Source organism: Gambusia affinis, linkage group LG04 (genome assembly GCF_019740435.1).
Source record: "Gambusia affinis linkage group LG04, SWU_Gaff_1.0, whole genome shotgun sequence".
NCBI lineage: Eukaryota > Metazoa > Chordata > Actinopteri > Cyprinodontiformes > Poeciliidae > Gambusia > Gambusia affinis.
Genome location: NC_057871.1, coordinates 17,144,257 through 17,158,505, shown reverse-complemented (window position 1 = coordinate 17,158,505; position 14,249 = coordinate 17,144,257).

The following is a 14,249-nucleotide window of genomic DNA, read 5'->3' as shown; positions in this document are numbered from 1 at the left end:
TAACTTAGAGAAATAGTGTGTAATGACTATTTACTATATGTGTGCCTGGCACCAATTTTTGTACTTTTAGTTTTGTTAATATTGTAAAACACTTTATGTTCTAAGTTAAAAGCTAACATAACTCTCTGTTATAGTGTGCTGAGTGAAGCTCAGCCGTTGCACTGATTCGAATCTCCGATATGTTCTCAATCAGGCAATAAACAGCCTGATCACCCAGAAACTCCTTGTCTTCATTAAAAAAAATCTACACAACGCAGAGTCAAGGGGTTACTTGGGCCGGCCTGGTACAGTGGAGTGAAGCAGAACCCGGTTACTCTGACTACTCAGAATTGTTCCATACAACACTTATATATATATAAACAGTCAGCAGAATTAACAAACCTACAAAAACAGCTGGTCTTAGCTTCTGTAGCTTTTTATGAGGCAACAAGTGAGCAAAACCCTTTGATTCAATGTGAACAGGGTTCACCCTATTCTGAAACTAAGCAGAAAAAAAAACTACACACATGCATAAATAACTCTGTCTTTTATGTTAGCCTTATAAAGCGGAATAAATAAGCACAATCCTCTTCACTCAGGGTCTTTGTAGAGAGGAAGCAGCTGGAGATGGCACTGGGCCGCGTTATTGTTTGTCAGCAGCTCCCTGTTTGTACCACAGTGCCTTTTTGGCGTCTCCTGTAGAAGCGACAGGACATGTCAGCAGCACAAAAAACAGACTGCTGAGTAGGAAAAGTGTAGCGATGGTCTTTGCTGATTGTCACACCAAAGTTGGATGAATGCTTTGTCTTCCCATCAACCAAATACAAACCAATTTAGCAGAGATAATTGTTGAAAAACTGAAATAGAGCTAACATTGACTTTTAGATATACGTGTAAAACATGTCATCAATGTTTATTTAAAGTATTTGATGTAAATCCGAATCTCGTGGTCCTAGGCTAACGCTAATGATTGCTCCAACAGAGGCCAAAACTCCAATCCAAAATAAAGATTTCTACAAATACTTTTTGTAAGCCTCTAACATGCTGTCTTAAAGCTGATGATAAAGTACACAGGAACTGATGATTGGAGATGTCAAGGCCTTTCTGTGTGAACCACATACGGAAAAGAGAAAAGTATCTTTTCTGGTCAAAATAATTTACTAAATAGAAAGTAAGTCAATATAAGAACAAAACCAACCGAAATTACAAATATGTAAGAAGGGATATACAAAGTGAGTGTGAATAAAACAGCTGAGAAACCCCTCCTGTTTCTCTTTAAATTTCCTCAGCATCTCATTATAATGACAGTAACCCGTAGGAAGAGCAGGACAGAATGTGCTAGTGCTTTTTAAAGCCTTGGAATACTGTGTTGTTGATAAATGGCTCCTGTCGACCTTAAAAAACAACTCTACAAACATTTAAGGAACCATTTAGGAACATGAGCCTGAAAATCTACTGACATGTCGTCCATGCTTTCTGGGCCTTATGTATTTCTACAAAACTTAATTTCCTTACATTCTCCGTCAGTGTTTTCATGCTAATTCTTCCTCTGTCCTAGAAGTGGGTTTAAACGTTCACAAATCCAACTTTTTGGAATGAGCGTCCGGGTCCCTTTAGTCTAGGATTAGAATGAGAGAAAGAGATGGATGGGGAGAGTGAGACGGATCGGTGCACGTACAGCACTACTCAGCACAAACTGGAAAGGATCAGTAGGAAAAACACAGTGTCTCACAAGGAATCAAAGTGTGTGTTATTTATCATTGGGGGAAAAAAAATTAAATGTGTATCTCTTTTGAAGACATTTGATTAGCACTGTGCAGGCTACGTTTCCAAAAAAATTGCACGGACTGTTGACTCAAAGAGTCCTAAAAGGTTTGCTTGGATTTCCAGCCAGCTGGCCGTAGATGTAGGGAAATTTTAAAACAACCCAGTATTAATGATACAGCCAAAACCGAGGGAGAGTTATGTTTTAGGTTAAAGTGTATAAAGGCTCAAAGGAAAATAAGGCATTCATTTGCACATTAGCTCTTTTTCACAAATACAATAAAATGCTCTCGTCTACATCTATTTATCACCATGATCCTTTAGTTCTGTTAATCAGGTTTCTTTGAACTGACTCGGATGCAGTGTCATATAAATCAGCTCTTACAATCTATTAACAAAATACAATTGGCATATTTCGAGCGTACTATCTCCAGTCGCTGTCATCTGTTGTCAGAGGCACAAGCCTGGTCAGTGCAAGCCCATTAATTCAGACAGAGAATTAGCCTACCAAATTGAACATCAATGGAGCAATAATCCTACACACTGCTTTGGTTTTCTGCCAAGTTCTGCAGCCAAAGTTCAACTGAACTTGAACCCTGAAAGTCACGACCACAGGCATTACCACACTGACAGCAGGCCAGCCTGGTAATGGTGCTAATTTTTACTAAAAAAACAAGAGACAGATATATACAAAAATGGTTAATTTTGTTTCAAACTTATTTCACATGGTCTTCTACCTTACATAAATCTTCAAGGTGAAAAAAAAAAAAAAATCAAGAAAATAAATGTTTTCATTAGTTTGTTTCGCCGAGCATGATTGTTCAAATCTAAGGCTGCCTTTTACTGCTCTATGATATATTTCTTTACATTGCAAGGTCTACGCTTTTTGGTGTTGAAGCAAGGGTGAAGGCAGACTTCTAGGTCCTATCAGGATAGAGAGGAACAGTTTTGTCAGGCAGATGATGTGGCAAGACATGCAATGAACACAAAGCGGTCTCCGCACAACACGTGCGGACCTTATGTTTTATCAAACTTCTCTCTTTGATGCAAGCTTTAGAAAATGGAGAAAAGAGAGCAAGGCTAACCAAAGACAGAAACACTTTAGTTTTACTTCCCCTCTAAAAAGAAGTTTCACTTGTAAAAATAAGTTTCACTTCTTTTTAGAGGGGATAAGCTGAATTTCTTTCTGCTTATCTTACAGTCAGAACTAAAGAAAAAACAGATGCACATTAAAAACCTTATCACTTGAATGTGTTGTGAATATTTCTCAAAATGCTTTTGGTAACTGTTGTGGTTAGTTGGTAATATTTATAATGTATTTAGTCTCTCCTGAGTCTGTAGTGTTGAACAATATTTTGTATAATTAGAGCGGTGAGTCTTTTGGGATACGTCTCTACCAGTGGGCATTTTTATCTGTTCTGCTTTGAAAAGTCGCTCAAGCTCAGTCTGACTGAATGGTGTTTCCACAAACTTTCAAGTGGACTAAAGTCTGAATGTCAGATACTTTACATTTAAACCAGGTGTCACATTTTTCCACTTTACCATCGTACACGTAACTTTGTGTTAGTCAAAACACAAAATTCACAACGATACATTCAAGTTTGTGCTCATCACATGACTAGTCAAAGGAAAACAGCAGCAGGACTGGCTACTTTAAAAGAAGCTCCCTCGAATGAAACATGTGCTTGAGATACACTCATTTCTTTGTTTTGTTTGCTGTTTCATTGCTGTTCATTTGGAACAAGTGCCACAGTGACATGAGAACATTTTGAACAGGAAGTAGATGCTAATAGCCCCAAAGCTGTGGTTCAGAAAGACAGATGTTGCAACAATCAAGCAGGGGCATGAGGAAGTGGGTGACTGGGAGCACAATGCCCAGAGTGGTCTGATAAACACTTTGGGTGGAGGAAAAACCAACCGTCTGTCGGATGTGCTTTTGAAGTCTGCTTGTATTGTTTTGGTTTTTTTGGGGGGTTTTTTTGAGCCGTTTATTTGGCAGATAAAAGAGACAGGTGCCTTTGTTGTTGGAGGCTACAGGAATGTAAGAAATGGGGCTTCCATTTTGTGTCATTATATCCTTTTTTTCATATTGGTTCCCACTGCAGAAGACATGTACAGTATTTACAGGAAAAGCAAAGCTCCATTACCTGTCCGTTTTATGTTACCTCGAGGTAGTGTGGGTTAAAAAGACTAATAGCCTTTGATGAAATGGAGCAAAACTTAAACCCCAGAAACCAGTGGTCTTTGATCATTTAACCTGATCTTCTTATATTTAATAGCGAGACCCATAGAAGAAGCATGGGAACAGGCTGCAGGTTCTTTGATGATTTGCACTCAGGTCACGCGTGGTGGGAAATGCCATACCACCAATCATGAATCCAAAAGAGATTTGTGAGAGCTTTACAGCAAAACAAATAGAGTACTCCACTTTGTGTTGTTTTGGGAGACAGCCTTTTCTCCTCAATATGAAGAAACTTACAAACATTTTGTTGATATCAGTGATTTCCCCCACTTTTGTTATTCTTTTCCATCAATTGATAGTTTAGCCAATTCCTGGTCTTCAGCTTGTAAATAAAAACTACTAAAAACCCATTTAGTTCTACATTTCATTGAGTTACTTACCGCCAACCACAACCTTTTTAAACACGGGTTTGTTTCAGAGCCAAATGACTTGTGTCACTGAGATGCCTCAAAACCAGCCGCTGACTTTGTCACATATCTAAAAACTGGAACTATGGGATTTAGGAAGGATCTGCAGGTAATTGATTTCTAAGCACAAACTAGAAAAGAGAAAACGCAGAGTTCTTGTTCTGGACCCCTGATTTGACTACATTAGGGTTACTGACACAACGGTTTTCTCTCCTCTCTTTTTCTGCCCCTTTTGAACTGTTCTCTGTAAATCCAAAAGAAACCTGTGTGTAAAAATAACCTTGGATTCCTCTCAGGTCACTGTCAACTTGCTATGCAACATGCTGACATGTGTGGCTAATTTGACATTGGCAGTACTCGGAAAAAGAGCAGATTAATAAATTGACCGGTGAGAGTAAGGAGGTGTATTTAAAACTATAACAGCTGCTCCCACCGCCTATTCCTGGATAAATGTTAGAAAATTGGTGGAAGATCATCAACATTAAAAAGCTACAGCATTAAGTTAAGGTTAAACAGTAAAAACATCATGGGTTAAGTTGAAATAGATCCTGTTACAGCTTGAATACGGTACTTTTGTTGCCTTTGGTTGAAAAACAAATGTAATATAAGTAACTGAAATAAAAAAGATTTGAATACTTTTATTTACTTTTATTCTGGCTCCTTTTTTTTTTCATAAAAGCACCGTTTTAATACCAACTTGTTAGCAGAGTTTTGTTGTCCTGTGACAGAAGGGAAAGTGCTACCTGCATCACCCCAACATACTATTACGTTTTCTGTATTACCATTATTTCCAAACCAAACTTTCTGTCATGTAGCAGGTGCCAGTGTTGCCAGTTGGTCAGTATAAACAGCTCCGTCTTTTCTCCCCAAACATACACAACGTCAGCTTTGGACTCTGATCTACATTGTAGTGGGAGCAAAGTAAGATAAATAACTTTTTTTTTTGTTTGTCTGAGTCCAAAGCAGACAAAAACAATCTGTGGTTAAATTTAATGATGATGACTGTTTATCTTTTATTTGAGCTGAAAAATGGCAGCTGCTGTTTAAAGCGGTCTTTGATGTAACTTAGCCCTTTCTGCTTCATACCATTAAATTTAACACTGAGATCCAACTTGGCATAAAGCTTGTTTTCCTTTCTCTTTTCCCTCCTGTTAGGTCTTTGTGCTCTCTCTTTGATAAACTTCTACATGCTAGAGCTGCAGCCAAAGGGATTGGGCTATTTTTCAAAGCAGTATTTAATCCAAAACTTATCCTCAAGCAGCATTACACCACAAAGGTGACATAGACTGATTTTAATAGACCTGACTGCATATCAGGTTATTGTAAGACTCCCGCTGTCAAAACTTGAGTGCGTTGATTTCAGTAGGTAGTTGAGGGTTGGATTGCTCTTTTGATGGTAGAGAATTAAAGAAAATGAGAGAAAACACAAATTGGGGATCAGAGTTTGTTCTTTTAATTAGTAAATCTCCCCATGCTCACAAACCTCAAACGGCAAAAGTATTTCTCATACTATTAAGAAATAAATTATTTATGCTGGAATATTGCTTCCAATCAGATTGACCAACTCCAGCAGTGACTGGACGACAGGCATGGCACAGCCTGGACAAGTCACCAGTTCAGGACAACACAGAGACACACAGGACAAACAACCATGAACACACACTTATAACTAAGGGTCTTTGGACTGTGGGATTTACATATGTAAACTCCACGTTTGAAGAACAATAACGTTCAAACCAAAGACCTTCTTATATAAACACTACCGACTGTTGAATCACATCTTTTGCTCAGACTCATGCAATAGCATCTGCCATCAGTAGTAGAATTTTCTGATTTATCCAGTAAAAAAAAATAAACCCTTTGCATGAATTGTTAATGATTTATGCTTTCATTTAAAGGCTCCATTTATTTTTTATTTTTAATAAGTCTGAATGTAAAAGATATACATTCTTCAAAGCTTTGCAACGTTCAGTTTTTTTTGTGCACACTTATGCAACCAGGCTGTTGGCAATAAACCAAACTATTTACCAGTAACAAATGTCAATGGTTCTTTTCTAGCAATGTCAACTCACAAATATTACTACTTTTTAACTGAATGTTTTTTAGCTGTTTTTTTTTCACAATTTTTCAGTTTTTCCCTGTAAACTCCAGATTTACTTAAACTCAGTTTTATATTTGTATCTTCCAACTACAGCACACATAGTGGCTCTCTAGTCCGCATCATGCTAAACAGGCAATAAATACTTGCCTCGTTTGAGCTTGGTGGCCACCAGCCTGACCATAGCCGTAAAGTTTGATCTCTAAGCAAAAATTATTTTAAGGTGCACATATAAAAGCTAAGAAAGTTCATTTCTTCTAGGTATCGTTTTCATGACATTCACAGAAACAGCTTTAGTCCCGCGAACAAAACTGCATTAGGTTACATTTTAAGAATCAAATATAGAAGTTACTTTGTGGTGTGAACACAGTGTGAAGTCGCTTTGCAAGTAGCCTCCATGTCAGAATGGGCACTCTGACAAAGCGCCATTGTGGGACCTTTAAAGAGTCGCCCAACATTAAAGGGAGTTAGCGGTGGCAGGTGGCACACTGGAAGAAGAAGATCTCCCTGTGGTCTCATTCAGGCCTGACAGAGAGAGAACTGAGACAGGTGGTCAAGCCCTTTAATGTTGGAAGGCTTTTAATCTGTGCATGTGGCTTCAAACCAGGCCAAAGTTTACACTGACCAAGAACTCTTTACTGGCAGAGCTGTGACGGAGTTTCTTCTGCCCCTGTTTCATGTGGTTTGAAGGACTTTATGAATGCTTTGGCGACTTTCTTCTCTAGTGACACATGGTAATGCTTTCTTTGTTTTGGAGCTTTTGTGCAGTTGAAGTGTTTGAACCATATCCATGACAACTGGCAGCTTACTTAAAGTGTATTTGCTCCTGTTTGTTGTCAGGTATTCAATGGAGTGGAGTAATTTTATGGCAAAAGATGTAATGATTGTATACATGCATTCTCAGAAACCAATTCAACAACAAGGTTAAATCTGAAGTGGGATATTTGAGCGCCAGCCTGAGCGACCTAATTGTGTTAAACAATCTTTCTGGGTCTCATTCGAGCCAGATGATTGGTTAACAAAAGTGGGCTTGTGTTGTGGAAACAAGCAGATGTGTTTCGAGAAGCTTAACACACAACAGTATCACTTTGCATAGGGGCTGCTCCTTCTTTTCATTTCTGCTTGGTAGATCACATCATAATCATAACTTAGCTTTTCTGTGTGTTAAAAGGGGGAAATGTCAGTATGATGGTTTCAGGGTCCCAGGAGCCACAAAGATCAGGGACACAAATTTGTTTCTAGTTCTGAGATTTGGAGGCTTCACACCTGAGTCAGAGGTAGCAAAGATTTTCAAAGTAATGTTTGCAAATTTATCACTTTGGGGCCTTGGGAAATTGGAAAGTTCAACTTTGAAAACTGTTATTACAGTTTTAATTTATCAATGTCAAAGAGTTGTTCTCAAAAATGATTGATTCACTCCAGTTTAAGCTAAAACATTACATTAAAGATTCAGACATCAGATATTTTTGGTTTCCTTTGCTCTCTTTCATTTGTTTCTCCATCATCCATCCATTTTCTGTACACCCTTGTCCTCAGTGGGGTTGGCAGGGCTGCTGGTGCCAATCTCCAGCCAACGTTTCGGGCAAAAGGCGGGGTTCACCCTGGACAGGTCGTCAGTCACAGAAACAGACAGGACACACAATCATGTACACTCACACACTCACACCTAGGGAGAATTTAGAGAGTCATGTTTTTGGACTGTGGGAGGAAGCCAGAGTACCTGGAAAGAACCTACGCATGCACAGGGAGAACATGCAAACTCCATGCAGAAAGACCCCGGGCCGGGAATCAAACCCAAGACCTTCTTGCTGCAAGGCAACAGTGCTACCAACTGAACCACTGTGCAGCCCGTTTCTCCATCATAACAATCTCATAAGGGGATTTTTAGCAGAACATGGCTGTCTGAGATTGAATGGTTTTATGTGGAGTCACAGCGCTTCATATCACTCCAAAAAATCCCTGAGGACTTTTATGGAGAAACCATTGATTGTTGCTCAACCTCCCTCTCATTTCCACCTCTTATCTCCCCTCAATATCGCTCTCTCTTGCCCTCAAAGGTTTTCCAGCTCACCATCCCACGTTCGTCTCCCATTTCCAGTGAAACTAGTGATTAAGTGTTTTACCAGTTTACACACAAAAAAAACATCTTCATAATGGAAGCAAACACCTGGGAATGTGATGGTACTAAAACAAATTTAACTGACGCGCCAGAGTGGGGCCAGTGTTTTTTTAATAGGGGCAGAGAGCAAAAGAATGCAAGAAAAAAAAAACAGGGTAATATTTCATTGTTTATTATATCAAATTAACATATAAAGTGAGCCAAAGAGTCACTTGTGTCTCTGGAGCTGCAGGTTACAGACCACTGATCTAGCAGATTATTGTGATCTGATCTCAACACAACTGAAGTTTTTTTAATGATTTTTAAATCACTGTGATTATAATAGATTAAATAGGTCCAAGGAACCAATTAGTAACAGTTTATGTGCTGTAAGAAGCTATAAGAAATGCATGTAGTATTATCTTTTCAGTACAGGGCCCATAGGAGGAGCCAGGATTAGTTTCTAGGATTAGAGGCATTGGCCCCTAATGGCTCCTGTCTAGAGCTGCACATACTGCTGTGTCAGTATTTATACCAACTGGCTCATTCGGTAATAAAAAAAAACAAAAAACAGATTTGATAATGTTTTCTGTGAGTACTAATTAAAACTATTTTTAAAAAATACTGATCTGGTGCTTTTGTAGTCTGTGAATTGAAAACATGATTAGTATGCACTTAAATGTGAATAAAAACCCTGTAAATATAAATGCCTGAAAAATTATATATATATATATATATATATATATATATATATATATATATATATATATATATATATATATATATATATATATAAACATAGGTATAGAGATAATTACGCAGCTTCTAGCTTGGAAAACTCAAACTAGAGTGACTTTACTTTTTACCAAGTAAAAATATATTTTACTGAGGACTGGGAGCATGCAGCTTGAATGGTCAATTCCTGATGATTCCATAAACCTGTATTCTGTATCATCAAATCCCTGCACACCAATCAAAGAGCGTTTCTTATTTTATATAATTTTCACCCATCTAAAACAGTTTTTTAACCTTTTAAACTGGTGTGTTTTGGTGCCTTATTTTTTTTTTAAATCAAAAAACATTTTAGTTTCTCAGTATTCGTTTTCAAACTCAGTATTCATTTTTAAATCAGCAAGCTCTCAGAAAATGCTTGTGTGATATGTCCAAGTAATCTCAAACAGCATTTTTTTTCTTTCCCTATTAGTTTTAGAGTCGCTTCCAGATGTGTAAATTCTTTCTGAACATTTCACACACAGTAATTTGATCTGTTGTTTATGTAAGAATCATCAGAGGAGTTTAATAGTACCACCAGTCAGTAAGATCTCAGGACATGTAAGAAACAGAGCAGCTTAACAGTGTGTCTCTTGATGCATCTCATTAATCTCACCTCCCACAGACGCTCATACTCAAAGTCTAGATAGCATCTTCCCTGAAGTTTTCAAAGTGCCATCTGCAGGGCTCAGTCTGGACCTGTGACATCACTTCCTCTCTCACATGGAGGCGTTTGTGGGAAATTGCACCACCATGACATCATGTAATGGTTCCAACATGCGGTGAGAAGAGTTGGACCGAACCAGCAACAGATGCTTTAAAGCGAACTGAACAGCCAGTGGCTCTCTCCGGCGTTACCTCAGCTCCGGTCAGACTCAAAAGTTTTGTTGCAACTTTTCAAAAGTCCATTTTTACCTCTGCTGGTGAGATAAAACTACACGTTAAAGCTCTTCTCAATGATGTCACGGTGACCTCTTCACCAATTTCCCCTGTTGTTGTTATCATATCGCTCAATGTTTTGCCCCAGTAACTCATTATGACTCCTCAAACTATTTCATCCTACGTACAGATCTTCACACATCTTGTATCCATCATTTGTCCCTCCTACACACCGTACAGTCCTCCGACGTTCTCACGTTAATCCTCCCCCACTTGCTTTCACTCTCTTGCAGGCCCCCCTTTTTTCTTCCTCTGACATGGTACATCAGGAACCACTGAGCGTGCGTACTGGTTGCATTTGTCTTGGCACTGGCTGAAGGTTCTAATGTTGCCACTTCAGATTAAGTGTACTGGATGACTGTGGAAAGCAGCTTCCTTCTCATGAGGCTGCAGTAAAAGATCAGAGGAGGTGGGAGGAGATGTCCACTAATCCATCTACTTCTGATCCGTGGAGTTTTGTTCCACTAACTCAAATCAGCAGTCGGGGGGGGGGGGGGGTTGAAGTATAAAAGCTGTTTACTGTACACAACTTTCTTTTTGGGCTTAATCTGTGGATGAGACGTGTTCACATGCTTGCACTCGATTTGATGTTGCAGCTCAGAAATAAGAGAATTGCAAGTTCTAATATTGCAACTTTTTAGCTAATTGGAGCTGTTTTTGGAGTGAAACTTTTGCTTCTTGTACTTCACATTCTGTCAGAAAGGGTAATAGCTCTGCCATTCGTAATGAACTTCAGAGAAAGCAGTCCCTCCAACCCCCTCCAAATATGTAAGCCGATGTTTGTGTATGTGTGTGGGTGTAAGCTGCTGTGCAAATGGGGTGGCCTTTGATGTCTTGCTGCTCGGATCTTGTAGTAGTTCGCTGTTCCCAGGCTGGCTGAGTCTGTCCTTTTCTCTTTCAAGGGCAGAACACAAAAAGAAAGAGGGAGAGAGAGAGATACAGAGGCAGGAAATGAACACAGGACCGACGAAGTTCTCACGTTTAATGTCTTGACGTGATTCTGTTGAATGAAAATAAGTTACACATACAGTCATTAAATTTTTCTGTTGCTGCTTTTAGTACATTGAAAAAAGTAACAGGTATTTTATGTCCTAAATTCCATTTTTATAAAGTTTTTATAACTAATTTTTAAAATATGTTTCCAATGTTTAATGTGTATTTTATCCTCACAGTTCTTAAGCTTGCCAGCACTGATTTATCTCAAATCTAAACGCTGACGTTTCTCACTGTTTTAAGGCAGCTTTTGAAGTATTCTTTCTATTTAAATGACTTGAAATGTAATGATTTGTACTTCAGAGGTGGGATAAAATAAATACCTTCTTGCATTTATGTAAGTAACAGCAACTAACTGATATAGTAACTATTTCTAACTTGCAATTAATTGGAATATTTTTAAATTGAAATTATAATTTGAAAAGGTTTGAATGAACAATGAAAAAAAACTTGAAAGAAATGAAAGAAGTGTTTTGTTTTTAACTCACAGAAATGACTTGCTTCATCCAATTAAGCATCACATATCCTCTCCCGTTCACAGGGAAACATCAACTCTTTAGTAGTTGTGCAAATATTTATTCAGTGTAAAGTATTTGTGCCACAATACACCTCTGAGTTTTCTGAGCAGTGCCCTCTAGTGGCCAGTACATGAAATGGAGATTAAGGTTTTCATTTTCATTTTTATTTCATTATCTCAAAAGCTTTTATTTGATATGCCATGTAAAAAAAAAAAAAAAAAAAAAAAAAGGCAGAAAAAGGACTTTTTTAAGAGCAAAAAAAGTGTGATTCTTTTCTTGACGTGCATGGTGTCATTTATAATTATTATTAACATTTGTATATCTTAAACATTTTTGTAATTGGTTTATTTAGAGCTAAGAATAAAGTTATTCATACCCGTGGCAGATTTACATGTAAATCCAAGTGGTGATTCTCTTATGAGTGGAGATAACATTTATATTTTCATCCAGTGTTTTGACTTGAATTTCACAGAGAATCTTTGGAGGAATCTAAAAATTACAAGAGGTCAAAATACAATTGGAAAACTGGAAGAGCTGCTCCGCAATCATAAGACAATTATTTTGTCAAGACCAAGTAGTGAAACATTAAACTGAAGGAGAAATTGTAGTAGTAATGGAGTAATGGATGCTCAAACTACTTGAAGATGAAACACTGAAAATCTCAAGAGGCAGGTTTCCTGGATACATAAGTGATCATTTCTGAGAGAGAGCTTGATTGCCAATATTGTTGATGAATCTCTGGCACTGAATGACAGTCTCTCAAATCATGCTGAGGTTAAAAGGGCTCAATAGGGCTTGATAAGATTCTTGAATTCAGGTGGGACAGAAAGCAGCCGACAAAGAGAAAGAGAGAGTGAAAAGAAACCAGAGAGAAACATCACACCCCCAACTATAAAAAAAAGTTTAACATGGTGCATTTACTCACTGAAAAAGGATTCTTCTTCTTCTTCTTATTATTATTATTGTTTGTGTTGGACTGACTGGTCAATCACTGATAAGATCCAGGAAAGCAGAAAAAGTTCCAAATCTATTTTCTTTTCTTAGTGTGTCTCTAAAAACCAACATATCTTTGTATTTATTTAGATTTTTCAGTCGAAAAGTATTTCTGGGCCTGTGAACATCTCCCTACCTTGATTTTGACTGTAGCCAGGGCTCCAAAATCACAGCCCGATCCTGGGGGCTTCCTTTGCAGTCCTGTATAAATCACTTCCTTTCCAGGGCAAAGGCTACACATTTTTTCCTTTCCTACACCTTTCCTCCTGCATCTCTAAAGCAGCGCCTTTGGAAACATCCAAACAGCTCCTCCTGTGTCTGAGCTGTTCTTTTAACATACAGGATAAAGTAAAAAGCCTCTGTGTGTCTCTCTGTGTGTGTATGTGTTTGTACGACTGAAGCAAGCTGCAGGTGGAGAAACATCCAGTAACCAACAGTATCTCCAGCCTTCAAAAAGCCCTTCATGTTCCTCTGCTAGAGGAAAACCAAGAAATTGTGGCACAAGGCCAAAAGAGATTGTGTCAGAAGTCTGTTTTAGCAGGTCATCGCATCGAAAAAATATATATTTAACAATTTATGCAATACCTAAACATCATCCATGAGGTTTCTTAGTTTCCATATATCCTTTAATTCTTATTCAGGAGATAATTTTATGCCTTATAAATTACAATATTATTGTATATTATTGCTTATTTTTGTTCAACATTTCTCATTGTTTGGAGCAGTACCATTGTCATTAAAGCAGGTGTTAGTACTTTTAGCTATCTGAACTGATTCCAAATCTTTGTAAAAGTATAAATCTCCATAAAGGTGTTCTGGAAAGAAAAATATGAATTACTAAGCTATTCATGAAACTAAACAGCCAGTTTATGTCCTAAAATGCGGTGTGTGAGTTGGTGAGGCAGGACGCAGCAGACCCAGGTTGGAGTGAGGAGAGGATGTTTAATGATGAATATAGTCCAAAAAGTCCACAAAACCAGGCAGCACGACTGAGTGGAAGCCAGGGCTCAACGTCGGTAGCAACAGGCTAAAAGAAGCGACAGCAAGACAGACTGGTGCATACGACAAGGAGCTGACGAGGAACAATGAACACAGGTGGGGTTAAATACACTGAGGGTAATCAAGGAAACGAGACTCACCAGGGAGCAGTCAAGGGGTAGACTGGACAACACGGCGATTCCGGGACATAGAAAAACTCTAAATAAATACACAGAGAACTCAAAAACACAGATCACAACAGTTTATACCTTTTGTGCCTTACCTTCATTGTGAAGGGTCGGTCTCCTGGATGATTGTCGATCAAAACGTAAGATTTCTGTATTCAAAATCTTTGTACCACAGCGGTCTCATAAAATGTTCAAACTGTCTGAAAAACTGAATATTTTTTAAATGAAATTTCAAGTTTCACTTTTCAATCACGTGCAGTTTTTATACTTGTTCTTCAGGC